This window comes from Microtus pennsylvanicus, chromosome 6 (genome assembly GCF_037038515.1).
Source record: "Microtus pennsylvanicus isolate mMicPen1 chromosome 6, mMicPen1.hap1, whole genome shotgun sequence".
In the NCBI taxonomy this organism is placed as follows: Eukaryota; Metazoa; Chordata; class Mammalia; order Rodentia; family Cricetidae; genus Microtus; species Microtus pennsylvanicus.
In genome coordinates this window covers 27,014,384-27,028,146 of record NC_134584.1, presented here as the reverse complement: position 1 = coordinate 27,028,146, position 13,763 = coordinate 27,014,384, and the positions used below count along the sequence as shown (strand labels likewise).

Below are 13,763 nucleotides of genomic sequence, written 5' to 3'. Positions count from 1 at the left end.
CGAGGAAATCTCATGGACCACAAAGGGATTTATGTGTTTCTCTTTTACACTGGCTTTGTCAATTAAGCTTCCTTTCATGGTGATTTGATTGTTCAGGCCAAAGTAGAATTAGTTTAAATGCTGTCCTGCAAAAGGAAGATTTTCGAGAAAATTCCTTGATACTTGCTAGTGTTTGACACCAGGGAAGTACTCAATTGCTGTGACTCCATCTCCGCATATGAAGTAAGGTCATCTCTGCTAGTTTTCTGGGGACTGCAATAGCGAAGTATAACAAACCGAGGGATCGGAAGAGACAGAAACGCTTTGCAGTTGGGAGACAAGAAAACAGAAACCAAGGGTTCGTTTCAAAAGGCAAAGGGGTTGGTTTTCTTCTGGGGTCTGTGAGGAAAAACATCTGTCCCGTGTATTTCTCTTCACATCTGGGGGTAATCTGTGGCAGTCCTTGGCCTCTAGAAGAATCATGCGTAAATGATTTTCTCTCTCTCTCTCTCTCTCTCTCTCTCTCTCTCTCTCTCTCTCTCTCTCTCTCTCTCTCAATCGCATCTGTATCTGTAAAAACCATCTGTATTTCTGGATCTAGCTATCCCATTTAAACAGGTTAGATTGAAGTAAAGCCCGTCACAAGGGCCTTCTCTTAGCTGACTTCGTCTGCCATGACTTTATTTCCACATGAGGTCCAATTTTGAGATGCCAGGCATTTAGATTTCAACATAGGAATCTCTCGTACATTTAGAGATACCATTCAGTCCAGATACCACCTAATATGAATTTCAAAGTTAAGTAAGTTATCTTCTACAAAGAACTTGTAAACAGTGTCTCATATTTAAGTCTCATTAAAGTGTTCATCAAAAAGGTCCCAGGTTAGGGGAATATGTTGTGATACAACTGGTTTTCAGCTGTCACTGAGAGTTTGTGTTCTGGGTGATCTGGGTCGGAGCCTATGTAACATGAAGAGTGTTGTCCTGTCCTGGCTAAATAGTGGAGAGCGAGATGGGGTAATACAATAAGGTCTGCCTGTTCTTCCCTTTTCTCCAAGTGTGTGTTCTGTAATTAGCCCCCAGGGAAAGAAAAACAACCACCATTTCTTTAGAGGGGACAAATGAAGGAACCGTGTCCTCCTGAGGCACTCAGAAAAGCAAGCTTCTCAGCATTTGAGTCCTGTCCATCTGAGCCAGGCTAGGGCCACCATACTGAGTCTTAGATAGGTCATTAAAGTCTGTCCTGGATAGGATGAACCCAGGGTGCCCTAGGGGAGTAGCTGATGTGAATGAAAGTGTTTGCTTACCTCAGATCACATCAGAATCAGCCTTTGTAAAAATAAATAAGGTGTGTTGATTTTTTTGTGGGAATGGTTAAACAAATCAAGTGGGCCAAAATGAGTTCTAGGAATAAGGGATATCGGAGGACAAACTGTCGAAGATAGCAAGAGCTGGACCTGGGCAGTTCTGTGGCACTGCCCCTGGCAGCTGTTTGCGGTTGCTCCAAAGGACTGCAGTGCCAAGAAAATAATGAGAACACTTGCCTGGCAAGTGGTGGAATCTGACCCAAGAGGTCAAAGTCAAACTGAGCCGAATTCTGGGGACACAGAGGAGAGTAATCTTCCGGAGAGGAGGTCTCATGGGACTGACTAGTCACTGACGGCTCATTTCAGAAGTCTGGACTCTGATCCCCAAGGTCTCTCAAGGTACGGAGTTCCCTTCCTCTGGAATCCCCCTGTCTACTTTCGATGATGCTCGGGGAGGGCGGGGGGAGCTTCGGATTTGAACTGAGAAACACTGGTCCAGGAGGCAAGAATGCGCTCATTCTGTTGTTCCAAAGTAGTAGGTCAAGTAGCTAAACTTTCCTGGACTCAATTCTTATATTTCTTCATTAACTGGGAAGCTTGGAGTCCTGGGATTCGTGGGCTCTTCTGGTTGAAATGATTCTTAGAAATCCAGCCAGGTTTTGTGGATGAAGGAACTAAGGCAGAATTGAGAGATTTGGTTAGGGTCATGAAACTGATGAAGCACAAGGCCCCTAAAATTTGAGTGTCTTCATTCTCACCCAGAACCCATTCTATGAAGGTCCTTGGTGTCAGAAGCCTACATTTCTTCCTCCTAACATTGTCTGAAGTACATATCCTTATGCCTGTTTCAGACAGTACAAGTCAGTTTCCCCTGCCACCTCTAGCTGCTGGGTGAAGAGCCAGAGAGCCTCCCTTTACCCACATGGAATCCTGGTCTCATACCTCCAGGGGCTCTCCCTTTCCAGCTGGCACCAACCCGAGTAGAAGCAAGAATCTCACTCTGGACAGGGAGCAGGTTCATCAGAGGTACAAAAAGACAGGCAAGAATACTTATTCCAAGCAACATTCAGTTCCCAAGGGGAAATCTTCTCTGATTGTTAAGCAAGAAGGTTTTATGATCTGATGCCAGAAATTGTTTAACTGAAGGTGGAATAGAATGCAGAGGTGCCCCCAGCACAAGATGGCTGGTAACTAGCTGGATGCTCTCCAGCAATAGGCTTCTCCTGGCTCTGTCATCCTTCTCCTTCCATCCCCGTCTCACCTTTGGTTTAGAGAACCAGGTGCGTCAAAGCCTAGGAGCCCTGAGCAGCATCAGCACCTCCCAGAATCTGATAAAAAAAAAAAGTTGCCTCCTCTGGATAAGTTGAGGCTTCAGCAAGTTTATGGGTGCCTCCTCTCTGGGTGACTGAGTTACACATTTCAGGATGGGTCTGGATTTTCCATTCCAGTTAGATGGTTTGCTGTCAGTAGCATGTACTTGTTTACTTTAAGGATAAGGTATTGGTCCTTGTTTTGTTTGTTTGTTTTCTTTCTTTCTTTCTTTTTTTTTTTTTTTTTTTTTTTTTTTTTTTGGTTTTTCGAGACAGGGTTTCTCTGTAGCTTTGGTGCCCGTCCTGGAACTAGCTCTTGTAGACCAGGCTGGCCTCGAACTCACAGAGATGTGCCTGCCTCTGCCTCCTGAGTGCTGGGATTAAAGGCCTGCGCCACCACCGCCCGGCTTGTTTGTTTTCTTGAGACAAGGTCTCTCACTGAACCCGGGCCAATTCAGCCAGACTACCTAGACAACAAGCCCCAGGCATCCTCCCCAGTTCCCTAGCCATAGGATTGAAGGCATGTGCCTGGGTTTACAGCGGATGCTGCTGATCTGAACGCAAGCCTCAGGCTTGTGCACCAGGCGCTCGACTGAGCTATCTCCTGAGCTTTTAATTATTTTATTCATTTAAATGTCACCCAACTGTCAATTTAATATGTAACAGTGTAGATATGAATGAGATATTTGCCATTCCCTTTCTCACACTAAGCCTTTGAGATCCAGGATAAGTTTCACACTCCAGAGCCCTTCAATAATACCAGATATATATCAAATGGAGTCTGTTGCCATCCAGGGCAGCACACTGTTAAAGGCATAAGTGCTTTGAGCTCTGGGGTGTCTAGGGTACCTTTCAACCCAGGTATTTGATGTATCAGAGAGCCGTGACATGGTTGGAAACACTCATTCTTTTTCAGGGATTCTGGAAAGAAATGAGCAGTGAAATAGAGATAAGTTCTCAGCCACCCAGATCCTGGGACTGCTCTGATCACTTGACCTGCCTAAAATGCTGGTTCTCAGCCATGGACATGTAAGACACCTGCCTCCTCCAAAGGTAGAACTTCAGTGTTAATTATTAACTAACAAATCCACAGTGCACCACAGTGAGGTGTTGCTGTAAGGCCACTAGAAGAACATGTCCAAGAGGACTTTGTTCTGCTTGCTCCCTCCCCGGTGTCCAGAACAGTATACACACAAAAAGTGGAGACCGTATTTTTATTAGAAGAACTCCAAGCTACAAATCCTGGAGAACGCATTTGAAAGCTTATTTCCCCCACTTAGGGAAGTGAGTGCTCCTATTTGAACCTCAACCAGAGATGTATTTGGGGAGAATAAAGTCACACTACCTGAGCGGAAACAAGGAGCCTGCCATTACCTCTTGTCGGCTTATTGAAAGAGAGTTTCATCCATTGCAGCAATGATCATGGGGCACAGGCTTTCAATTGGCTTGATTTGTTTGTCACATAGACCCAAAGGAGTGAAACTCCAACACCCTAGATTTTAGACCAGAGGGGATGTGAGGATTTTGTTCCATGCCACAGTATATGCACAAGGCCTTTGAAGTGAGAAGGGTTGAGCCTAGAGATTAAAACTAACAACTGGCAGCTGGGACTGCTTCCTACCCGACGAACGCTGAGTGCCCAAAGCTCGCTGCTCCGGAGTCTCTCTAGGAGTTCCTGGAAATTCTGTTGATGTGAAACAAAACCTTTCCCGATGATGTAATGTGACTTTGGCACAAGTCACATCAAAATATCATCATACTAAACTAGGAACACTTTCATTTGGTGAGTATTTACCATCTGTGCGGCCCTGGCAAACTCAGCGGCCACTCCATTTCCACAAATGCAAAGTCATATGACTGGCCTGGGGGTAGGGGCTCTTGCCTTCCTAGGAAGATTGTGTAAGCATAGTCAAAGTGCTTAGACCTCAATTGCACCATCTCCCAACAACATGGGTGAGTTTTGCCTTTGGTCGGGTAGCATCATGGCTTGAAGGGAGTGAGGTCCAGGCAAGACTGTTCTTCCAGGCAGACACAATATCTGAGTGTCTATATAATGTGATGGGTACCAGGATGGTGCCAAATCTGACTATGTTAATTGTCAGGGTGGTTTGTTTGGTTTTACCCTCTAACTTGAAACAAATGCTCTTCTGGAGGAGAAACTTGATTATCTGATAAACCAACCCTTATCAGGAAGTCTATATCATCACCAGCATTGAAAAGATCAAAGTCTCATAAGCAAGGGCCCATATACATACAAAGGCCAAGTTTCTGAAGCCTTAGGACTCTGCTCATATATACAGATGGTGATTTGACATGTAGACTTAAACATTCTAGAGTTACTTTTCTATTACAAATAATACTGAATTCAGGTCATTTGGAGACTGCCATCTTTCAGTTAAGGAAAAATACGTTGAAAATTCTTCAGTTCAGAGTGAATGACTCAACAAAAGAAGCTAAGGAAATTCTTCAAAACCTATGTTTTTTGCTGTTTGTGGACACTAACTATTCCATAGCCCTGAGGCTGCAATGCTCAGTTCAGTACTAAAGCTAAAGCAAAGTTATTGTATGCTAATGTGCGTATCTGTGGCCAACCCTGGGAGAACTAATCCACTTATTTTCTATGGATTTTCCTCCAGTAAGAAACTAAGAGGGAATAGGAGCACACCTGGGTCCCAGAGACCCTATTGGAGCTCCTTGAACTTGGTTACAATAAATGAAGAAAATATGATGATATCCTCTAGAGGGAGACCTGGGCCTGGAATCAGGACATCCCTTGGTCACAGAAGGCATGCTGTGGACCAGTGAACTTGAATAGAAGAACTGAAGCTGGTCAGAACCTATTAGGAGCATTTCATTGGGGTCTGCAATGTACCTCTGACAAGGCACATTTGACAACTCAGAGGGTGTCCAGTGGAGGCACATTGAGGAGCCTGGAGACTGTGAGAATCGGGATGTTTTCCCAGAGGCATTAGATCCCTGTCTCTTCTTTAAAGGTCAGTTCTATATACCAGTGCCTTCTTTGTCCCAAATAGTAAAAGTAATAGCAAGGAGATGACTCAGCAGATAAAAGCACAAGACTGCTTTGTATCGCTGGGCCCCACGTAGTAAAAGGAAAGAACTGCCTGATGCGAGTTATTCTTTTCCTTCTACATGTATCATGCATGCTGTCACACACACACACACACACACACACACACACACACACACACACACACATGAATAAACAAATAATTGCAAAGAAAATAACTTAAGCAGAAGCAGTGAGCAGAGACTAAATCCTGGGCCCCTTAGTGCTGCCTGCTCTCTACAGTGCTGCCTTTCCTGGCTCATGATGGGGAACAGGGACCAGCAGCCGCAGAGTTGATGAGGGACTAAAGAACCTGTTAGAATGACGCTAAGGGGACTCCTTTGCAGATGAGCAAACAGAGTTGGTTTGCGATCTTGGTGTTCTACAAACCGTAATTTCCTACCTTAGCCACCTCACATATTAAAAATAAGATTTCAAATAAAATCAGACCCCGTGGGCTTTCCCCATCCACTTCAGCATGTTTCTAACCATCCTTGTTCGGCTCCTGTTTAGGCAGTAATGTGGGTGAGGCTTCTGACATCCCCAGGAGCACAATCTCACAGCAAACTCTCTGGGTCTTTCTGCCCTCTCTTCCCTGAGCCTTAGGAGAAGCAGTTGTTTTGCAGATTGGAGCTGAGTCCCTTGGTACATTTTGATTGGTTGTGGTTTTCTGTAAGGGTCTTCCTGTCTGTGGCAGTGAAGTTTCCTCCCTGAAGGGTAAGCACTACAGTTATTTGTGAGTAAAACGACTGTAGTCAGGGGTGATGGTGGTTTAGCAAAGTGGTAGGTTATGTTCCAACTAACCCTGAGTAGTTGACTTTACTAACCCTGGGTAGTTGACTTCACCAGCCTGGGTAGTTAACTTCACTAGCCCTGGGTAGTTGACTTCACTATCCCTGGGTAGTTAACTTCACTAACCTTGGGTAGTTGACTTCACTAGCCCTGGGTGGTTGACTTCACTAGCCTGGGTAGTTGACTTCACTAGCCCTGCATAGTTAACTTCACTAGCCCTGGGTGGTTGATTTCACTAGCTCTGGGTAGTTGACTACACTAGTCTGGGTAGTTGACTTTACTAGCTCTGGATAGTTGAATTCACTAGCCCTGGATGGTTGATTTCACTAGCCCTAGATGACTTCACTAACCCTGGGTAGTTGACTTCACTAGCCGGGGTAGTTGATTAGGTTGTCAGTACCAAACATAGTTTTCCTCTTGTTCAGTCCGATTCGAGAGCTGTTGGTTAGCACCAAGGTATGCTTGTCACTATTACACACTTTGGATTACAATGCCATGCTGGCTGTTGTTATAGTCCATGGGCCTTGTAACTCCAGGCCTGTTGGCTGCCTGCCTCCTTTGAAAGCTTGCATAATGCCTTCTGATACCATGAAATCAAGACCTCAAGAAGAAGGTTCTCAGTTCAGTTCCATCTCAGGAGCCTCTGGGCCCTGCATCTGAACTGCACGGTGTCTTCGGCAATAAGAACATTAGGAAGATAAGCTATAAATATGCTTTTTGCTAAGCCAGTGGGTCACAATAGGCAGAACCATGATGTGGCTAAGAGCATGGCCTGCGGAGGCTAAGGCCAAAAGGGGTCATACCCACATCTTCTCTTATCGGGATCTGAGAATGTGCAGCAGTTACATAATTTCCGTATGATGTTGCCTTTGTGCGGAGATAGAAGTGATAATGCTTGCCTCTGCTGTTATCACTGGCTTTCAATCAGATAGCATGCCTGTAACTATTCCCAACACACATGAACACTCAAGAAGTTCTGGAGATAACGCTTACAGAAGGAAAAGCAACTTCCATTTCTTAAGACCAAGAGAGAATTTAAAAGGCACCAACTTGCAATGCAGACAGTATGTTTCTTTGGCATTGGTATCTAATGAAAAGAAAAACTTAAATGTGGCTGTATTTTGTGATAATAAGAATACAGTTCCACAGTGATAAGCCCTGTTGGTCTAGTGAATGATAGCTATTCCTGTGGCATAAAGGAAACTAAATCAAGTTCAATGCAATGTTTCTGGCCACAAAGCTCAGAAAGTAAAATCTCTGGAAGTCCTACTGTTCAGTGTGGCTGTCATGACTTCTTCCCCAAGAGAAACAAACGCCAAGGCCCTGTGCAGAGGCCCTGCTGCTTCGCTCTCTACAGTAACAGCTGTTTGATGGCTTCATTCACCTTATCCTAAGCTTTTTTTTGTCACATCACATGACATACCTACATGACCAGGAGGAGAAGGAAGGAGAGCAAAAGATAGAGACAGGACTAAGCGTCTCTTCTTGGTGGCTGTTTGTTTATGCCGAGGCTGGGGATCTCTGAGCCATTTACCCCTCCTTTGGTTCTTTGGATTACTCCAGCTCTGGATTCTATGCCGCTGACAACTAATGAGAGGAAAGCGAGAAAGAACAGCCATGTCCCTCACATGGCACATTCTGTGGCTCTTGGGAGCCTTCCTGTTCCTTTACTCCTTTATCCGAATGAAATGGATCACAGAGAGAACAGCCGCTGCCTCCTGCTGTCAGGTCAAGTGTTTTCCGTTCCGAGGAGTGACACCCGTTCGTGTCTGCATGAAATGCTGAATTATGGCAGCGTATTCCCAACATTAAAGCCACCAAATGCGTGTGGCAGAACAAGCTTATTTTTCGTGTCCTCAGTCGAGGCAGTGACACGGCAGGCGACTCCAGTTAGTCTCTTTGGAAACAGAATGATGCCGAGAATGAACAGTTGGGTTGATTTCTTTCATTCGAAATGGTCTGTAAAACTAACATTACTTTTAAATACTATGAATTACATGCTTCCTTGGCATTCCAGGGTAGGGTTCAACTCGAGGAAAATACATGCTAATCATCCTCATATACCCGAGGAAGTCTTGAGTGAATTTGAAAAGAGGGGACGATGCCCTGAGTGAATGTGTTTCGTTGACAAAGGCACAGCCATGTCAAGGACCAATGCCTCAGACCCATGGGAAATTGGCAAAGCCTTTCTCACACAGGTCAGGCTCAGAACAGGCAGAGCCTTCCTCTTGTCGGAGTATGGTTATTGACTGTGTGTGCAAGTAAGCGTGCTTACTAAGGATTCGCTAGTACGTGTAAAGACTGGCAACTGCAGCTTCCTCTTCCCATGTGTGTTTACAACCTGAGATGGCAACTTCCTATTGAGACTAGCTAGCCCCTCCTTTTGTCTTGTACTTAACAGTGGAGCTTAGATTCAGGACTGTTTCCAGTAGCTGGTCCTCCATCAAAACAAGTAGAGGCCACTGGGCACCAGTTCTTCCATGCAGAGGTCTGTGTCTGTTCTTTTTTTGTCCCCTCACTTCTCAGTCGGGTCAAATCCAAAGCTGCACATAAAACACAGACCACACCTGTAACCTAGGACTCAACCATCTGGCATATGGAGTCCAATCTTCAAGGTCTGAGGGGAGACAAACTTTAGCCTGCGATCTACCAGTGTGAGCTGGAAGGTGTTCCCGGTGATTGGCCTTGCCCTCCCTTTCTTCCTGTGTACTTTCCTTCTCTTATTGCTTATGGCACTAGTAATTAAACCCCTCTGAATAGAAATCTGTGTGCTCCCCAGAGCATTGTCTAACTTACTTTGCAGAGAGGGAGACTATTTCTGTTGATAGTACTACTTGGCTTGAAAAAGGCCAGTTACCGCTGGCCTCAGTTTCTCTAGATCAACCGTTCTAAGCAGTTGCCTATCTAACTGTTACCTACAGTAACAGTAGCTGTGGCCAGAAAAATATTCTTCTCAGAAGATTCACTTGTCTGGAATGTTTTGTATACTAATCTATCTAGAACCCTTGACTAAGCCCATGGACTCACTCTAAAAAGAGCTTTGGAATCTAGGCCCATTCATCGCGTAGAAAAGAATTCCAGGATCAAAATTATTTTCCCCTCTTTTTCCTTGCCTCTTCCTTCCTCTGTCTTTATGAAGATTTACTCTTAATCCATAAATGAGTTCTGAGACTTGGAGAATTGGGTGGGTTAAACCCAGTGCCATTAAGAATATTAGGGGTTTGGGACACACTTATAAATGTAACCGTCTGAATGACAGCATCTCCCAGGAAATGTTTCTGAACTTATTCTGCATTCAGTGACGTGAACTGAAAACAAGCACATGGGGTGCCCCTTCCAATCCTCCTGAAATGAGGGGTGTCAAACAATTCTCATTTTCCCTTTGTCTTCTAGAAGGTGTGGCTCCCCATTCTGTTAGACAAAATTATAGCTGGATTCTAATCCCTAACTAGTTTAAAAAAGTACTAGTTATTGGGTATGACTTTGACACATTTTAGTACTAGTTAAAAGAGTACTAGTTATTGGGCATGACTTTGACACAGTTTAGCTCTTAATGAGATCACTCCTGATTAAATAGATTGCCAAATAAGTTTCAGGGCAAACTTGGTCAACGGAGGCAAGCCTGTGGCTCTATACCCAACCACATACACAGGTAGGCTCTAAATGTTCTTCATTCCTACAGAGCCTCAAGAATTAGCCATTTTCTGACTAACTTAAATATGCATTATTCACTATTTTTTACAAGAACATACTGCCTCTCTGTCTTTCTTCCTCCCTCTCCCCCCCCCTCTCTCTCTCTGTGTGTGTGTGTGTGTGTGTGTCAATGGCTTATAACACAGCAGGCTCCCACATGGGATTTTTGTACATATGTCTTTATGCTTATCTGTCTCTCTCTCTCACACAGATCCCCTTCTGTCTCTAAGTCTCTTTTTGCCCTGCTGCATCCCCGAGAGTATTCCAACCTCTGCTTTATTGTCTTCCCCATTGCCCTTCTTTAAAAGTTTTATTTCTCACGTGGACCCTTTTCTAGTTACTGAGGCTTTATCTAGATTTACTTTCACTTAGAGACACATATTTAACAGTTAAAGGCTAAGAATGGCTTATGAAAAAGGATATGGGGATACGGCGTTTATTTTTTCTGAGCCTGGATTACCTCAATCAATGTAATGTTTTCTGCTTTCTGTTTTTCACCCACCCACTTTCCTGTACGTTTTATAACATCATTTTTTTTCTTTATGGCTGAGTAAATTCTATTTTGTGTATGTACCACATTTTCTATTCATCTGCTGATGAACACCTAGGCAGCTACCCTCCAAAAATAAATTTGAACTCAAGAAATAGAAGAGACATTGCCTCCAAAATGAGATAAATGATACGTGCCACACTCTTGAGAAGTATGGAGGAGTGCTGTGTGAAGTCACTGTGGAAAGTCACTGTGTGGCCTTCTCCAAGGCTAAAGCTGAATTCCCTAAGCATCTGTGATGATGGTCAGATAGTAACGTATCTGTCCACTTGTTTACTGTTGCTCCAAGACATTGTTCTGGAAGCTTAATTTGGACAAGGCTCATATTTCATCTACTATCCCATTTATTTTTATTGCTTGGCCTGTTGCAATCAATCAATAAGAGAGTATAGCTCAGAGGAAGCTATGTAATAGAAAGTAAGTAGTGAAAGATCAGCAAACTTCAAACAGTCATGGATGGTGATGTAAGGATAAACAGCTATACCAAGACAGGAAGTGAGGCTGTGCTAAAGAATATATCATTTCCTTTATTCAGTCAACATCTTGGTCCATTTTATGTTGCTATAATAAAGCATCTGGTACTGGGCTCCTTGCAGAAAGGATCCACACTGGACAACTCCATCCATTTGATCTCTGGTGACAACCTTCTGGCCATATCACAGGATGGCACATAGCATCATGATGAAAGTGTGTTAAAGGAAGTTATCACAGAGTGAAACAGGAAACCGTTCTATATAAGAGCATCTGTTCTTATAGAATCTAGCCAAAGTTCCACAAGAACTGTATTAATCCCTTGCAAGAGAAGTGTCCCCAGTGACATTCCACTAGTCTCTGTCACTTCGAGAATGTACCTCATCCCAATACACCACAGTGGAAATCAAATTTCTAGCCATCATATGGCCTTTAAGGGACACACTTAAAACAAAATCCAAACTGTAACAGAACACATCTGTAGATGCCTCAGCGTGTGTCAGAAATGTCAGGGACTGTGTTCAGGGATGAAGAGGCCATGTTTCTGCCATGGGTTGTTATTTTAACTAAAGATTTGGAGAGCCACCCAGCTGTCCTGGATGGAGTTAGATGAGGAACTGTCAGAATTAGTGAGCTGTGAGGGACTGGGTTCAGTGGGTATAAAGAACCCAAAGACTTTCACCCTCGACGATTTTAATTAAAAGAAACAGAAGAATTTAAGTTAGGGTAAGTTTAGAAGTCACTGGGCCAATCTCGGGAGTTCTAATGAAAGCATTACTAGGAGGTAACCTGTTAGTGATAAAACAAGTGTAACCAGGTGACCCACACTAAGAAATCCTTCGTCAAAACCCCAGGCATCATGAGGTATATGTTCACACAGTCATCATAGATCATACTGGAGCACGTTTATTCTTTAGTTTTTAGTTGATTAGTATATGAATACTAATAGAGTGCTTTGTAATTTTCCATAAATATGGTATTTTCTCTAAATGCAGTGCTTCTAAAAAGACTTGCGATCTTTTTCTTTTATTTTATTCTTTCTTTTACTACGTCCCATCTGCAGTGTCCCCGCCCTCCTTCCCTCCCAGTTCCTCCTCCATCCCCCTCTGGTCTCACCCCCCAACCCACTCCTCCTCTCTTTCTGTATAGAAAAGGGCAGCTCTCCCATGAGTATCACCAAAACACAGCCTATCAAATTGAGGTAAGACTAAGCCCCTTCCCGTATATTAAGGCTAGACAAGGCCACCCAATACAAGGAGTAGGGTTCCAAAGGCCTATAAAAGAGTCAGAGTCAGCCCCTGGTCCCAATGCCAGGCGTCCCACAAACCATCAGTGGACCAGTCTTCACGACTGACTTGCTATATTTTAAGAACTTGGTTTTGATATATGCATAGACAAAACTGTTTTCTAGCAGATTATACCCTCATTTCATAGTCCATTGGCATAGTTTTGTCATACTGAATTATTCACAGAGCAAATTTCTTTGAGATTAAGCTGCACCATTACGCTCTTACCAGTCCAGTCAGTGTGATAATTAGCAGTGATCGCAACCAGATTTTCCCTACAGGATTTTATAAAACTTACAGGGAAGACTTTGATTTTTTTTTTTTTTTGGCATCCAGCTGGATTCTGTGAACATGTCCTCTAGTTACAATCTAGTTTCTCTGCAGGCTACATGACTATCTTTACTCCCCATGTTAGAAAACCGCCAGGCAAAACAGAAGTAGCCACCTCTTGATGAAGTCGTAGTGTTTCTGACATGTATAAAAGGCTGAATGTACTCAAGGGTTTATATCACATTTGCTGGATGCCTGGTATGCAACTGAATGGCAAACTTTTGGTTTCAAAAAATTAGCCTTGGAAAATTTTTTCAAATTAAAATATAATTACATCATTTTTTCCTTTTCCTTTCCTCCTTCTGGCCAATCTTATGTAATGCATCCTCCCCTTTGCGCTCTCCCTGTCTCTTTCTCTCTCTATATATATATATATCTCAAGATCATGGTCTCTCACCTCCCATTTGCTGTAATATATATATATATATATATGCATATATACACAAATCTATAAATATGATCTCTGTATATATATGTATGTATATGACTCCAAAGTTGATCACTTGGTACTAAATAGTCAATCTTCTATTATTTTCATTAATCCTTTGAGTATTTCATACAATGTATTTGGAACATATTTATCTCCCCTCCCCAAACATCTCCCACAATTATTCTCTTCACCTTCCCATTCCTTCCCAGTCAACTTTCAGTCTTGCTCTTCCTTCTTCTCATGAGTCCAGTGTGTGTTGCCCAACTAGTCTCGGGTGTGGGGCCTGGTCCTGCTGAGTGGTTAACTTAGGAAAGGTCACATTATTAAGAAATCTGACTCTCCTCACAAAAGCTACCAAATGCAATGTCTCCTCAGCTAGCAATGGACTTCATGGCGACAAACCCCCAACATGCCGGGATTGTATCTGGCTTGAGCTTAGGCGGATATCGATTCTCGTGTGTGCTGACACAGTTACTGTGGGTTCTGCTCACACACGGAAAACCGTTTCCTTGATGTTCTCTGCCACCATTGGATGTGGGAAGAGTAATT

General features: G+C 43.5%; 1 protein-coding gene across 6 annotated transcripts in view; it reads left to right on the top strand.

Moving 5' to 3' along the window:
- Positions 1-13,763, top strand: part of Prlr (prolactin receptor) — a 167,481-nt gene that overhangs the window by 45,643 nt on the left and 108,075 nt on the right. The window contains exon 1 of one of the 6 annotated variants that reach the window (XM_075975893.1): positions 1,498-1,684. The exons of the other annotated variants lie outside the window; for them this stretch is intronic. The gene's annotated coding sequence lies outside the window, so the exon portion shown is untranslated. Of the gene's footprint in view, positions 1-1,497; positions 1,685-13,763 lie in introns of those variants that run through there. 6 annotated transcript variants of the gene reach the window in all.